The sequence below is a fragment of the Nyctereutes procyonoides genome, unplaced genomic scaffold (genome assembly GCF_905146905.1).
Source record: "Nyctereutes procyonoides isolate TBG_1078 unplaced genomic scaffold, NYPRO_anot_genome, whole genome shotgun sequence".
NCBI lineage: Eukaryota > Metazoa > Chordata > Mammalia > Carnivora > Canidae > Nyctereutes > Nyctereutes procyonoides.
In genome coordinates this window covers 1546098-1560147 of record NW_026575128.1, presented here as the reverse complement: position 1 = coordinate 1560147, position 14050 = coordinate 1546098, and the positions used below count along the sequence as shown (strand labels likewise).

The 14050-nt window shown below is 57.9% G+C and overlaps 1 protein-coding gene across 2 annotated transcripts in view; it reads right to left on the bottom strand.

Annotated features, from left to right (window-relative positions):
* The window catches only part of HIVEP3 (HIVEP zinc finger 3), a 460018-nt gene that overhangs the window by 120534 nt on the left and 325434 nt on the right, over positions 1–14050 (bottom strand). The window contains exon 1 of one of the 2 annotated variants that reach the window (XM_055341679.1): positions 2889–2952. The exons of the other annotated variant lie outside the window; for it this stretch is intronic. The gene's annotated coding sequence lies outside the window, so the exon portion shown is untranslated. Of the gene's footprint in view, positions 1–2888; positions 2953–14050 lie in introns of those variants that run through there. 2 annotated transcript variants of the gene reach the window in all.

Sequence of the window (14050 nt, the reverse complement as noted above, 5' to 3'; positions counted from 1 at the left end):
TCTTCTGCTCCGAATACTTCTTCCCCAAATCTCTGCATGGCTGTCACCTTTTCATCATTCAGATCTTGGCATAAATGTCAACTCCTCACCAGCGGACTCCCTGGGCCCCATCTTTAGCTTCACCCATTGCTCCCTAACCATCACACTTCCATGGTGTGTGTCACTGTTTAGCCTTCTCTTGTCCATTACTATTCATTCTCTCCCCCCCACCCCCCCCCGCCGGAATGTGGGCTCCAGGAACAGAGGATTCAGAGGTTTTCCGTGCTGTAATCCCTAGAAAGGTGCCTGAGACCCAGCAGGCACTTAGCAAACATGCTCATGAGTCCCCCCAGGATGTTGGTCTGGGTCACAGCCACCCTAGCAGCCAGCAGTCCCTTGCCCGCTCCCTCATTCAATAAATGCTTATTGAATCCCCTCCTCGGTGCCAGGCATTCTGCTAGGAGCTGGGGATTCCAATCAAACAAATGACACAAAATCCTTGCCCTAACAGAGCTGTGATGGTTGATTAAAACAAACAAGACAGAAGCCAGAGCTGTCAGTCATGTCACATGTGACCAAACGATAGCTGACCAGAAAAAAGAGAAAAAAGGTGGGGGGATCAGTATGGCAAAGATGGGAGAAATGAAACAACTCTGGGGAAATGCAAACATCAGATGGGCTCTGCAAGGGCTTCCTATATGCTCAGTACTCCTCCCGGGGAGCTGGTGCCAGGCACTCCCACCAGCTCTGGGGAGGTGGGGACCAGGGGACATGCCCATTGCTACGGGTGCCTCTGAGCTGCAGCCTGGAGCACCACAGGATGGATGTGTGTGAAAGTGTGTATAAGGGTGGAGGTGTGTGTGTACAGAAGCAGGTGAGTGAGAGTGTGCATATGGAGGAGCATGTGTGTAGGTGTGGGATATGAGTGTGAATGAGCACACCGGGTCGAGTGTGAGCACATTTGTGCACAGGGAGAGAGGGATTTGTGTTTATAAATTGATATGTGAGTGTGTAGGAGTGTGTGTGTGTATGTGTGTGTGTGTGTCTACGAGGTCTCTGCTTCCATGACTCTTTACCGAAGGTTCTACACCTTTACACACTAAAGTCCCCAAAACAAATGACACACAGTAGCGACCCAATGACCATTTGACTCATTCAACAATAAATCTTTTAAATCTTTATGTTTGTCAAGTACATCCTGCAGAGTGTCCACACAAAGCAACAAAACTGGCTCCAGAAGAGAATGATCAACTTCTGGATATAACTGAAGGGGGGTGAGAGCACTGGATGAGGAGTCTGGGTTCTGGTCCCTGTTTTACCACTATCTTGGGATGCTGTTTAAGTTGTGTGACCTCAGAGGGGCCACTGAACTTCTCTGAGCTTCTATCTGCTCTTCATTCAAGAAGGCAATTACAACTTAGCTCTCGAAGTTTGGTTGCAGGTCTACAGCACCACAGCATCACCGCTGGTAGCCCCAGAAGCACTGTTTCCTAGGACAGGAAGCACGTGGAACTTGAAAGGGCTCTGGGGTCAACAGGGGAAATGCTGGCCTTGACGATGTCAACCAGGTTCTTTTATTGCAGTACTTCTCAGAACCTTTAATTTGCCAATATGTATGATAATTGGCCAGCGGGGTGACCAAGAGCTTGCAGAATCTGCCAGACTTGTTAGAACACAGAAACCTTTACTCACCACACAGCTTTCAGAACTAATGCTCCACAGAACATGCTTTGGGGGCTCTGATAGCAGGCACACAGGACACTTATTAGAGCCCCCTTTCTTGCAGATGACTGAACAGAAATGGCACTCCATCTCCCTAAATCACAGAGCAGAGCCATGGCAAATGCCAGCCCAGAATCATCCAAACCATGGCAAGCGGCATGTGCACAGGGCTTTTAGATCTACGAAACATTTTTATTTACATGATCTCAGTTCTCCCCGACAATATTCACGTGTGGACCTTCCTACCCCTCCCCATTTTGCAAACGATAAAATGCAGCTGAAAGAAATGAAAGAACCTGCCCAGAGCCACTAAGTGATGGGCTCAGAACTTGACTTGACCTGTTTGCACTGTGTCCTTGATCAAAAACCATCAATGAAGACATTATGGGTTTTTTTTTTTTTTTTTTTTTTTTTTTTTTTTTTTTTAATAGATAAGCCATTGTAGCCACTGAGCGGAGCCCCCTGCAAGATGCAGCGGCTGACCCCACCTGCACCTGTTCTGCAGCCGCCGCCGCCGCCGCCGGCACCTGGGCACCCTGCACTGGCGGCGAGAGGGGAGGGGAGGGTGCTCAGAGAGATGCCCGGGGAGCAGGAGCTGCCCTGGAAACACCCCGGCTGTGAGGCTGGGAGTAGCTCCCTGCCAGTCACCACACCCTCCCCACCATGCCAGGGACACCCCCGCCCCCCCGGCTGTACCCCTTGTGCCAGGTGCCATCTGCAGGGTGAAGGGAGCGGGGGGGGGGAGCCAGAGCTACGTTGTTTAACTCACTCCCCAGGAGCCCGGGAGCCCCCGGCTGAAAGTGCCACCGCCTCCGGGGAGGGCGGCCGGGCTGCCCAAGCCCCTCCGCAGGCCCCCTCCCCGGGCGCCGGGTCCCCCGGGAGCGCCTGGCCCGAGAGGCGAGGGGGGTGAGGGGCTGCCCCGGGCTGGGGGGGCTGTGCCAGGCGCGGGTGTGCGAGGGACGCGGGAGCGCGGGAACGCCTGTGTCACCCAGGGCGGTCGGGGAAGTAGCGTCCGGGAGGCGCAGGCGGGAGCGCGTGCGTGCAGCCGCGCTCGGAGGAGTCCCCGCGGTCCCCGAGGCGCCCGCCCCGCGCCCAGCCCCGTGCCAGCGGCGCCCGGGGAGGGTGCCCGGGGAGGGTGCCCGGGGATGCGCCCGGGGACGCGCCCGGGGAGGGGGCTCGCTGCTTACCTGCCGGGCGGGGGCCGCCCTCCGCTGCTCCGGGCTGGGCTGCGCGGGGCTGCGCCCGGCCTCCGCGGCTCGGCAGCGCCCGCTCGCTCGGCTCCGCCCGGCTCGGCTCCGCCCGGCGGTGCCCCGGGCGCTCGCAGGCGGCCCACGCGGCGCGGGGTGGGCGCGGGGCGGGCTGGCGGGCGGGCGCGGCTCCGGGCCGCCCCGCGGCCGCTTGGAAGCTCCTTATTTGGGCAGTGATGTCAGGGGAAGTCGCAGCGCCCGGACCACCCACTTCTTTCCATTCACTCCCCAGAGTTTCCTGCCGCCCGGCCCGGGGGACCCCGGCGCCCGCCCTCGGGGCGCCCCGCCGCCCGGTGCCGCGCCGCTCGGGGTCCCGCGGGGCCGGGGGGGGGGGGTCTGCGCGGGGAATCCCCGGCCCGCGGCGGCCGCGGGGTCTGCGGACCGGCCGTGCCCTCGGGCGCCGCCCCTCCCTCCGCGCCCGCCCCGGCCCGCGCTGTCATTTCCTCCCGGGCCCTCCGGGGAGGGCGGCCAGGGAAGCCCCGGCGGCCGCCGCCACCCCGCGGACCCTCGGCCGCACCCCGCCCGGCGGGCGCCCATCGCCGTCCCCGAGGTGCGCGCTCCCCGCCCGGCGCCCCGGGGCCGCCCGCTGCCCTCCCGAGGCGGGAACAGGCGCGCGGGGCGCGGGGCGGGGCGCGGGGCGCGGGGCGGGGCGCGCGGGGCTCCAGCCCTGCGGAGCGGGTGCGGGGCACCCCGGGCTCCCCGACCCTGACTTTGCCCTCAGTCACTCGGATCCAGGCTCTGGCCAGCCCCACTCGGCCCCCCCACCCCCCAGGGAGCACACTGGCTGGAGGAGGGGGGCGCCTGGACACCCCTCGGGAGCCGCGTTTGCCGCAAGCGCCCCCTGAGGCTCAGCCGAGTCAGGTGATCTGCCCGCGGCGCCCGCCGACCCCTGGTCTGGCTGCCTCTAGCCAAGCTGCTGCCGGCCAGGAACAGCCTCAGGAGGGCCCGGGGACTGGGGCCAAAGCCAGGACTACAGCAGGGCGACCTCAGTGCCCAGGGTGCCACCTGAGGGAGGCATCCTCAGGTCCCGACAGCTCAAGGACCCACAAGGTGACGGGCCATTACCCTGACCAGGGAGGCCTGCAAGAAGGCCCCAGGAGGCCCTGCCCATCAAAGGCAGTGGGTTCCCCCTGCCCAGAGGCCACCTGGGTCCAGGGGACCTAGTGACCCCGGGGCATTTCTGTGCCTTCTGCATACAACAGCACCCAGCAGAGGTTCCACCCTCCTTCCAAAGGCAGCTTGAGCAAGCAGACCCCTTCCAGATGACCAGCTTCAGTGGAGGGAGCCCCGACTCCCAAAGGGGCACCACACTCCTAGGTTCTGGCAGGGGTGGGGGAGCTGGGGGGCAGTGGGGAAGCCATAGCTCCAGGGCTCGCAGGGCGAGAAGGGAGGGGGGATGGCTGCTGGACACAGTCACATGCACAACTGCACACCTGCCGGCCAGTCGCCAAGCCTCCCAGCTGTTCGGTGTGCGCCACCACCCCAGTGTTCCCCATCTTCCATCAGCTCCCAGAGCCTGATCTCAGCTGTAATTGGGTTCTCCCCTCTTCCCACAGGGAAGGACCGCACTCCCCAACCTGGAATGTAAGACCCAGCAGCTCAGCGCGCCGTGACTTGCCCAGTGCCCCCCGCTCTCCAACCTTGCACCAGTTTTCAGTCCTTGGGGTCTGCACAGACTTTCCTTCTGCCCGAGATGCGGTCTCCCCTCCTCCTGCTGCCCTTCACATTCTGAACCGAGTCTGCGCTCCATACAGGTCCCTCCCTCCTCCCCTGATTAGGGCAACAGGGACACGGTGCCCCCTGGGTCAGGTCCCTGTCCATCACTCCACTCCCACCCAGTCTCCACTGTCCTGCTTTTCACTCCTGCATTTCTGGTGGGAACAACTCCAGGTGGGAGAAAGTGGATGTCCTGTCATGATTCATATGCCCCGAGGGGTGACTTTTCGTCACTTGTGCAAAGGCTCAGATGACAGCCTTGCTCCTGCGCCTTGATGAGCGCCCTCCCCCGGCTCTGAGGAGTGGCCCTGCCCCACTGGAACCTCCCAGTGGATTCAGTCACCTTCCTGTGCGGCCACAGGCAGCTCAATGCTTCCTGCCTCTAGAGATGCACCCATCTCCCCGAACAGCAGTCCGCTGGGAGCGCTCTCTCCTCTCTCCAGCTTGGGAACAACAAAGAACTTCCATCTTGGTTCTTCTGTCCTGCCAAGACTGACAAGTTTACAAATGTTTGTTAAGTGAATGAAAGGTCTTCGGGGGCAGATTGAAAGACAAAAATATGAGAAGGGGCAGGATGATCCAACAAAGAATTGTGGCTGAGGTGCAGGGGTGCAGGCTAGGGGCTGGGGTAGAGGGTGGGCTTCGCAGCCAGACTGGACTGGCTGCTCTGGAGGCTGAGCCAGGGTGCCATCAATAGAGTGGCTGCCCTGCTGGAGCTCTTTCCTTGGATTGCTCCTTTGTTCCAACTTTCTGTGGCTTGGGATTTGTCTTCCCCCTCCAGACTCATTCCTGTGCAGCCCCATCCAGGCAGCCTGGGATGTCCCTACCCCAGTCCCCCAACATGCCGTCCTGAGCTGGCCTTAGCAAGGTGGAGAAGGGAGGCAGGAAGGTGTCATGTAAGGAGCACTTTCACGGTGCCAGACATAGTCACACTGGCTCCATCCATCTGTGGCCATTCTCCAGCCTGGAAATCCTCATCCAGCTTCTCCCACAACTAAAGCCCCCTACCCCCACCTGGAGACTCAGCTCCCACCCCAGTTCTGGTAAATTCTCACCAGAGACCAGAAGGTGTTCAGGCCTCTAGCCACAGGGCTCAGGATGCAGGATGGGGGCACACAGCCCTGCTTCAAAGCTAGCAACTGAGCCCAACTCCTCTCTGTGAGCCACCACACCTCCCCTGGGGCCTGGGGCACCTTTCCCATCCTGTAGCTGGATGAATCCCAGGTTAGAAGGCAGGTGGTACCAGGTGCCAGTTTCTTCCAATCAGCCTATCCCCAGCATCTAACTGGGCCAGGTCTTGAGAAATTTCCAGAGCTTGGCCCTGGGGGCCTTCTCACATTCCTTCATTCCTCACACATGAATCAGGCCCCTTCCCTGTTATGGGAACATACGACTCACAAACCTGTGCTGTAGGTGCTCCATCCAAGGATGGAGACTGGCGGGTAGATGGATCGTCCCCATAAGAACTTGCTAAATGCTACATTGCTATTTGCCAAGCCGGGGCCGAGGTGGGGGGCACACAAGGTGGGAGATAAGATTCATTCCACGTCTGGGGCTATAATTCAGGGAGGCTGTGGCCCAGGTATCCCAGGTTAGATCGCTGACTGCTTGTTTCCATGGAAGTGCTACACACACACACACACACACACACACACACACACACACACCCTGGGCTTGGTTCTGCTGTAAAGTCAACATCACTCTGTAGAGACTTCACAAGCTAGAAGAGATTATAGCAGAGGGCAGGCTTGGCATCTGATCTGTCATCCAGGAGGCTGTCTCTCTGCGAAAGGCCGTTTCCAGCTCCTAACAACCAAATTACAGACACGGTTTGAGAGCACCTGTCATTGCTAAGGAGCCGGGGACTGCCATGGTGTTCTTGGGAAAGCTTTCCAAGTGGGGTTGAGCAATCCGCCCTGTGGGCCCTCCAGGTGACTGATGCTTAAGTCTTATACCTACTTACCAGCCATCCCCTCTCCGACACCCTGTCCCCTGTGGCTACACTCTTCTGGACTCGGATGCTTTGAGTCATTCTACTGTTTGTGTGTGCACAGTGTGCACAGGCGGCGGGTGCTCTCTCCATAGATCAGTTGTACACACGAAACATCAGTCCTCACTTCTCACGGAGGCAGCCATCTCTCCTAGTAAAGAGACCTACGGACTCTTACAGTTTACAAAGATCACCCCCTGGGGTCCCAGGCTGAGGTCCCAGCCTCCACCTCTCTCCCCAGCCTGGGGGCTGTGTTTCCAGCTTCCTGCCTCAGTGGGGGCACTCACGTCGTCCCTGACCTGATGCTGTGGGTAACAGAGGGGTCCTCAGAGCTACGCGGACCTGGGTTCAGATCCCGGCCCTATGCTTCCTCTGTGACCTTGGGCATAGTACATATGTCACTGACCTTGACTTCTTCATCTCAAAGGGCTGCAGTAAAGCTTTGAAAAGCGACTGCGGTAGAGCCCTTGATGGAGTATCCAGCACCCAGTAGGTGCTCAATACACAACAGTAATAGTTATTCTGTTTGCACACTGTGACCTAGAATCCTGCTCCTCCCATACTGTTTGCCTTCACCAACAGGGGCACCCAGCACCCCAAGATGGAAGCCAGAATCCCTTCCCCATGCCTACTGTCCACGCCAGGTCACCACCATCTCCCGGTTACGGCAGCCTTCTCCCTGGTGCCCTGCCCACCCCTCCCACCAGTCCACTCTCCACACAGGTGGAACTCCCTAGGACAAAGTCAGGTGGGTCCCTGCCCAGCCGAACTACCCTGTGTATTAATGCCTTTTATAACCGCACCTCAGTTTGCCTGTCCCAGCCTCCCGCCCTCTGTACCATCCCTGTCTGCCCTCTGCTCCCACCATACAGAATTGCTCATTGCTTCTGAACCTGCCAAGTGCATTTTGCACATGCAGTTCCCTGTGCTATTCCCGTCACTCCTATCTGCTTGGCTGGCTCCCATTCAGCCTTCCAGGTCAGCTCAGAGGCCACTTCCCTTACGGAGGCCTCTCTGTTCTCCAGGTGGCAGTGGCTACTTCCCTCTCAGTGAACCTCCAGCACTTGGTACACACTGTCTGGCACGTGCCCCATGACATGCAGTCATCTTGTTGCTCTCTCTGTCGCCCCTTTTATGTTCTGCAGCTCTGTCCCCAACCACATTTTACTCAGGGCCAGGAATGTCACGGGTATTCAGGGCAGGCCAAGGACCCCTCTGGCCATCCTATCCAGTAAATGACTATAGAGGGCAGCCACCCTCAAGCCCACCGACTTCGTGTTCCCCAAATGACAAAAGCATCCTCTTTTCCTACACTTCAGACTGACTCTTTGGCCCAGCCTGAGCCCTGCGTCTGCCTCATTCTGGCTTTTCACCAGCATTTCGGGGGACTCCGTGGGGCCCAGGTGGGGAGGGCGGGGCCCTTGGTTCCAGGAAATCAGATTAGTCAAGTCACACACTCTCCTGGCAGCTATGAGAACAGGTTTTCCCCAAGCCAAGGGACTGACTTGCAAGATGATCAATAACAATAAATATTTACTCTGCACATGGCTTTGCACTTGCCAACGGGAGGTGCCGCAGTAGTGCATCAACTTCTAAGGCCTGGATAGAGACAGTCTGGGTGCAGGTCCTGACTCTGACGCTGACTAGCCACTGAACCCCGCTTAGCCTCAGTTTTCACAGCTATAAAATGGGAGGAGAACAGCTCTCAGGGAAGGATTGCAAAGATGAAATGGGAGCTGATGAAATTACAGGAGAAAATACATTTTAAGTATCAAGAGCAGAGGCTGGCAGTAGACGCTCAGTGAAGGAAGCCCCCCTTCCACTCAGGCTCTTTGGGGGATACTTTGATGCATAAAACTTAGTCTTTGGCAGTAGCTCATAAAGTTGGGGGAGAGAATTTCATCATAGCCCCATAAACACAAAGACAAGGTAAACAGTAACCGGTAAGACAAGAGAGAGTTTTGGGAGCAGCGAGGGGGAGAGGGGAATTCTGGGACGGCCTGAAAGCCCTCTCCCCTTGTGTGACTTGTATCCAACAGTGACTGCGGCCGCCCCTGAGGCCAGCCTGGTGCAAGGGGTAGCGGGGCGGGCAGTGGGCAGTCAGGAAGAGATCCCAAAGCCGGACCGGTGAGGCACGATGGAGCCTGTGCCCCTCACAGTCTGGTTCCAGAGAGGATCCGAACCCTTGGGAGATAACTACAATAACACACAGCACAGAACGTACCACAAGGGGACATGAATGTGGGACGGGGTGGAAGGCCTTTTAAAGCCTCCATCATCCAACACCAACAAAGAAATCTGGAAATGGTCTTGCTTCAGCCCTCGGAAGCAAGGCTCACTACTTTAGGTTCACTACCCCCCGCCCCCCTCCCCCACAGCCTTTCTGACCTCCCAGGGCCCTAGGTGAGGCCTCCAACCTCCATCCTTCAGCCTTGATGTCCTCCTGCAGGGTGGGCCCGGCCTGAGTGATGGCCACCAAGTTCCCTACACACAGTATGAATTTTCACGTTCCACGCCTTTGCTCATGCTGCACCCTCTACCTTCTGTGCTCTCGCGTCTCCTCTTCCTGCACCCACCCTTCCCTTCAGCTCCCCTATTAACTCTCCTTGACTATGTCGTGAACTCACCCTGCAAGCTCTCCTTCAAATGCCTTGTTTTTCTTACTTTTTCCCATCCAACCCACCCTCTCAGTAGAATTAAAAGCTCCCTTTCCAATGTTCCTTGCTTTGCATACATCACTAGAGCCCTTAGCATGGTATAGTAGGGTATCCGTGTCTGATGCCCCCACTAGGTTGGGAGAGCACCGAGGCTCTGTGCCTGGCACCTAGTAGTTGCTCCACATCCAGGGCACCTGGAAGGCCTTCTCCAGTATTTCCCACAGCTGAGGAGTATAGCAGCCTCTGTCACTCTGCCTAGAATTGCAGATAAAGTCCCCAGTGATCCCTTCAGAGCTCCAGGCACTTAACATTGTCATGCTCCCTCCATCCTGGAAACCTGCCCCCAAGCCTTCCTGCTGATTTCCAACCTGCCCCTCAACCCTACCCTGAATCTGATGAGACGAGAATCCCGGCTATGTCCTGGGGCACCTGGTGGGCACCACTTAGAGAGGGCTGGGTCAGAGGAGCTAGGGATAAGTGGCCGTGTCCTCTAGGGTGGTGGGCTGAAAGAGCCCCAGGGACCTGGGGAGGGAAAGGGGCACATGGATTCAGTAGCTGGCTCTGAGCTTGGAGGTGAAGGATCAACAGCAGTCTGGGGGTGGGGAGGAGGGTGTGATGGTTAATTTTATGTGTCAGATTGGCTGGGGCACAGGAGGCTCAGATATTTGGCCACACATTTTTCTGGGTGTGTCTCTGAGGGTATTTCTGGATGAGATTAGCATTCAAATCTGTAGACTGAGTCAAGCAGTGATGGGCCTCACCCAATCCATAGAAGACCTGAATAGAACAAAAAGGCAAAGTAAGAGGTAACTCCTTAGCCTGACAATGCTGAGACACTGGTTTTCTCCCAGCCTTTGGTCTCAGACTGAAACACCAACTGTCTTTGAGTTGCAAGGCCGCTGGCTTCCAGCCTGGAACTTGTACCATTGGCTCCACTGGTTCTCAGCCCTTTTTCCCACTGGTTCTGTTCCTCTAGAGAACCCTGCCTCGTTACAGACAACTGGCGTACAAATTCCATGGACCTCAGGAGGGGCCCACAGTCCTTATTCGGAGGCCTACTGGTGCAGCGGCTCTCCAGAATGGGTAGGCATTCCCCATCTCCTGGCATCTGGAGTTGGCCGCACTCACCTGGAGAAGCTCACTGCAGATAGACGCTACCTGTCACCCCTCCATGGGCCCCCAGCACCCAACAGGTGCTCAGTAATGCTGACTGAACAAATAAATACCGCATACTTATCTGGGTAGCCCTTTATAGTATGGGGCACAATCTCAGCCTCATTTCCAAGGCTCTGAGATAGGCAGGACAGGGCCAGCAGCCCCGGTGCCACATGAGCAGGTGGTCCAAAGAGGACCTAGAGCCAGTCCTGACAGCAGGGACCCTCCTCTGGAAGGGCTGAGGAAGGATGCCGCCCTGGGTCCAGGGGCCTCTGCCTTGCCCAAATCCATACATTCTCACATGAACGTTCAGTGAGCACCTACTACAGGCCAGGTCCTGTTCTGGGGACTTGGAGTAAGTACATTAGTGAACAAAATGGACAAGAACGCCTGCTCCCCTGGACCTTACACTCTAGAGGGAAAAGACACACAATAAACCAGACATGGAATAAATAAGTGAATTATATAACATGTCAGCCGGAAGTATATGCTTGCAGAAAGCACAGAAAGAACAGAAGAGGGAAATCAGGAACCAGGGGTGGGAGGCAGGTCACAAATTTAAACAGGGGAGTTAGAGGAAGCTGTGTGGAGAAGGTGGCACTTGAGCGATGGCTTGGAGCAGGTGAAGTACTGAGTCGTGCAGCTACTGCGGTGGGGGGACCTTCACAGGCAAAAGGAACAGTCATAGCAAAGGCCCTGGGGTGAGACTGCTTGGGGCATTTTAATTACTCAGGGCCTCACCGGCCATTGTGAGCAGTGCAGCCCAGGAGAACTAAATGAAGGTGAGGGCCGTGGGCCTGGCCCCCGCAGCAGGCCTCCGAGGCATGCCCTCCCTCTTCTCGGAGAGCAGGCCCCAGCTTGGGCAAGCGACGAGAAGGGCAGAGGATCCCCGGCGCAGGAGAGGGCAGCAGACAGAGAAGAGGCAGCGAGAGATTTTCCTTGATTACCACCCTCCTCAGCTTCTGCTGGACACCCCGAAACTCCCACCTGTATCATTCCCGGGGACCAGCCTCCTTGCTGCCTGACTTCGGAGGTGGGCTGCACACCTGCTGGGGTGCTCGCTGCTGGGGATGATGCTGGACGGGTTGTTTAACCTTCCACGGGAAGCCTTCAATGCCGACAGACCCAGCTCTTGAGGGCTGGGTGGAGGCGGGAGTTGGGTGGGGTGGGGGCTCTCGGGGGATTTGCAGGAATGAATCAGAGAAGGAGCTGGAAAGCGCTACAGGTAGACCGTGGAGGAGGGCGGGCACCTCGGCTGGGCCTCTGCGGGGAGGCAAGGGCCCCCTCTGCCTCTGCCACACAATGGCAGGTGTAAGAAGCAGATCCGTTCCGCAGCCTAGATGAAGTTGCAGTCAGCAGCCTAATTTTAGACTGGGCATCTGCTCTTCCGTCCCAGAGACTCGGCTCTGTCTGGGATTCACTCCGTCTGCAACTGCCAGAGAAACCAATCCTGTTCCACGGGTGCAGGCCCTGGCGGTACCCACAACAGAGCTGGCCCCGGGGCCCCCGCCACGGGGAGGCCCCTAGGAGCTGGGCTACAGCAGGACGTCTGCCTCCTCCTCACGGGGCTCCTGTCTCACATCCAACGGCCGTGGGTTCCTGGCGGTGCCAGCTTTGGTTTCCATTCTGCTTCCCCCAAAGCTGGGGGAGCAAATGTGGGTCTGCCTCCACCAGCACGGGAGGGCCCATTGGATGGGAATGGCTCTTGGCCATCCCCGCGCGCCCAGCTCTCAGCACGGTCCTGAAGATCACCCCAGAGGAGTAGAGCCCAGGAGGACCAGGCCTAGGAAGGCACCCAGGAAGGCTCTGCTGTCCCCAAGTCTCCCCAGTGCAGGTGACTTTTGAGTTGGACTTTGAAGGCTGGGTAGGTGTTTATTAGTGGGAAGGGCCACTGGCGTGGAGGAAACCTGAAAGAACAAAAGCCCGCAAGAGCTCTGGATGTTTGGGAATGCCTGAAGGCAAGCGGGGGAGGAGGTGCAAGGGGGCGAGCCACCTGTGTGTCAGGGTTGTTGGGCCCTAACTCTGAGCCAGACTTGGGCTTATGCCCCCAGTGGGAGAGCCTGTGAGGGGCTTTGGAGCGCACTCCCCCTATGGGTAAGTATGGGGGCTCCCAGGTACAAAATCCAGGCCCCTCAAATCCGGGGGAACCATCTTCCTTGTCCCCTTCGTCCGTGTCCCATCTGGCCCCGTGGGGCCCGCCTCCACTTCCCTGGCACACGCAGGGCAGTACCAACCACAGGGCCCCCTCCCAGACCCCCACCTGAGCGCCGGGCCACGCGTCTCCTGACGTCACACCCACCCTCCTGGCCACTGGGGTCACTGCTCCATCCTTGCCTCAGTTCCCAGTCCAACGGGCAGGATCCTTCAGTACTCTGGACTCAACCTTTCCAGCTGGTGCCGCCATCTCAAGAGCCCTTGAGAATGACCCCATGGTCCACCTTGGCCTCCTCTTCCTCCCTCGGCACCGCCTGTGGTGACCAGGAAGGTTCCCGCTTGTGGAAGGCGAGCTCTTGGGGTTATGGGCTTTCTGCATCCCCTTGCTTGGGTCCTCCAGCGCCCCTTTGCGATGTTTATCATTTATCCCTTTCTACAGGTGACGGATCAGGAGTTTGCTGAGGTTAACTGGAGGCTGGTCACCCAGCCAGGAAGTGGTGGAGCTGGGGGATGGACCCCCATCTGTCTGTCTTTCTTCCTCTCCCCCCACCCCTGAGGGCGGGGCCTGAATAGCTGGTCCAGAGCAGAGGCAGGTGGTCAAGCCCTCTGGCCAGTTTTGGTGGGTCGGGGAGACCTGGAGGGCGAGAGAGCCCTCACCCGGGATCCCTACCTTGAAGCCCTTGAGAAAGAAGGAGTTAAAAGCTTATGTAAAGAGATTTGCAAATAGATCCTACAAAACAACATTTGGATGATTTAAGTGTTAAGGAATCAGAACCATATGGATTAAATGTCCCTGACGTTACGTATGGTTTTAAAAATTAGAAGGAAATGTACTGGGAACACATACACGTATAAAATATGTAAGGCCAGACCGCATTTCTAGCTTTGTGGACATGGAGTTATTTGAAAAACACGACACAGCATTCACCCAGCTTCTCCCAGGCTGGCCCCCCTTTCCCCTCCCCTCCCCAGGCCCTGTCTTCTCCCCACACCAAACAGGGCTCAGCTCCCTCCCCAGGGACCCAGCCTGAGAAAGAGACTTCCCAGAACAGCAGGCCTGATGCTCTAACCACAGGACCACTGGAGCCAAACAGCTGGGTCGGGAATGGCTGGGGTTCCCCCGGAGGCCAGACGGGGTGGTGGTCGCAGGTGGAGGGAGCCACTGGGAATGTCCCAGAGGCCTGGAAGGGCTCTAAGAGGAGACGCTGAGACACTGTGGGGAGGCAGGCGTTCCAGGTGTAGTGCTTTCGGTTCCTAATTGCTTCTGTACCTCGCTCAATTCTTCCGGCAACCGTGGTGGGAAAGAGTCATCACCCCCACTTCACAGGAGGGGAAACCGAGGTTCAGGGCGGGGGGGCCTGGGAGCCCTGGATGGCTAGCAGACAAGGCACCAGACCACAGCCTGGGCTCCCTGTCACTCACTCACCTGG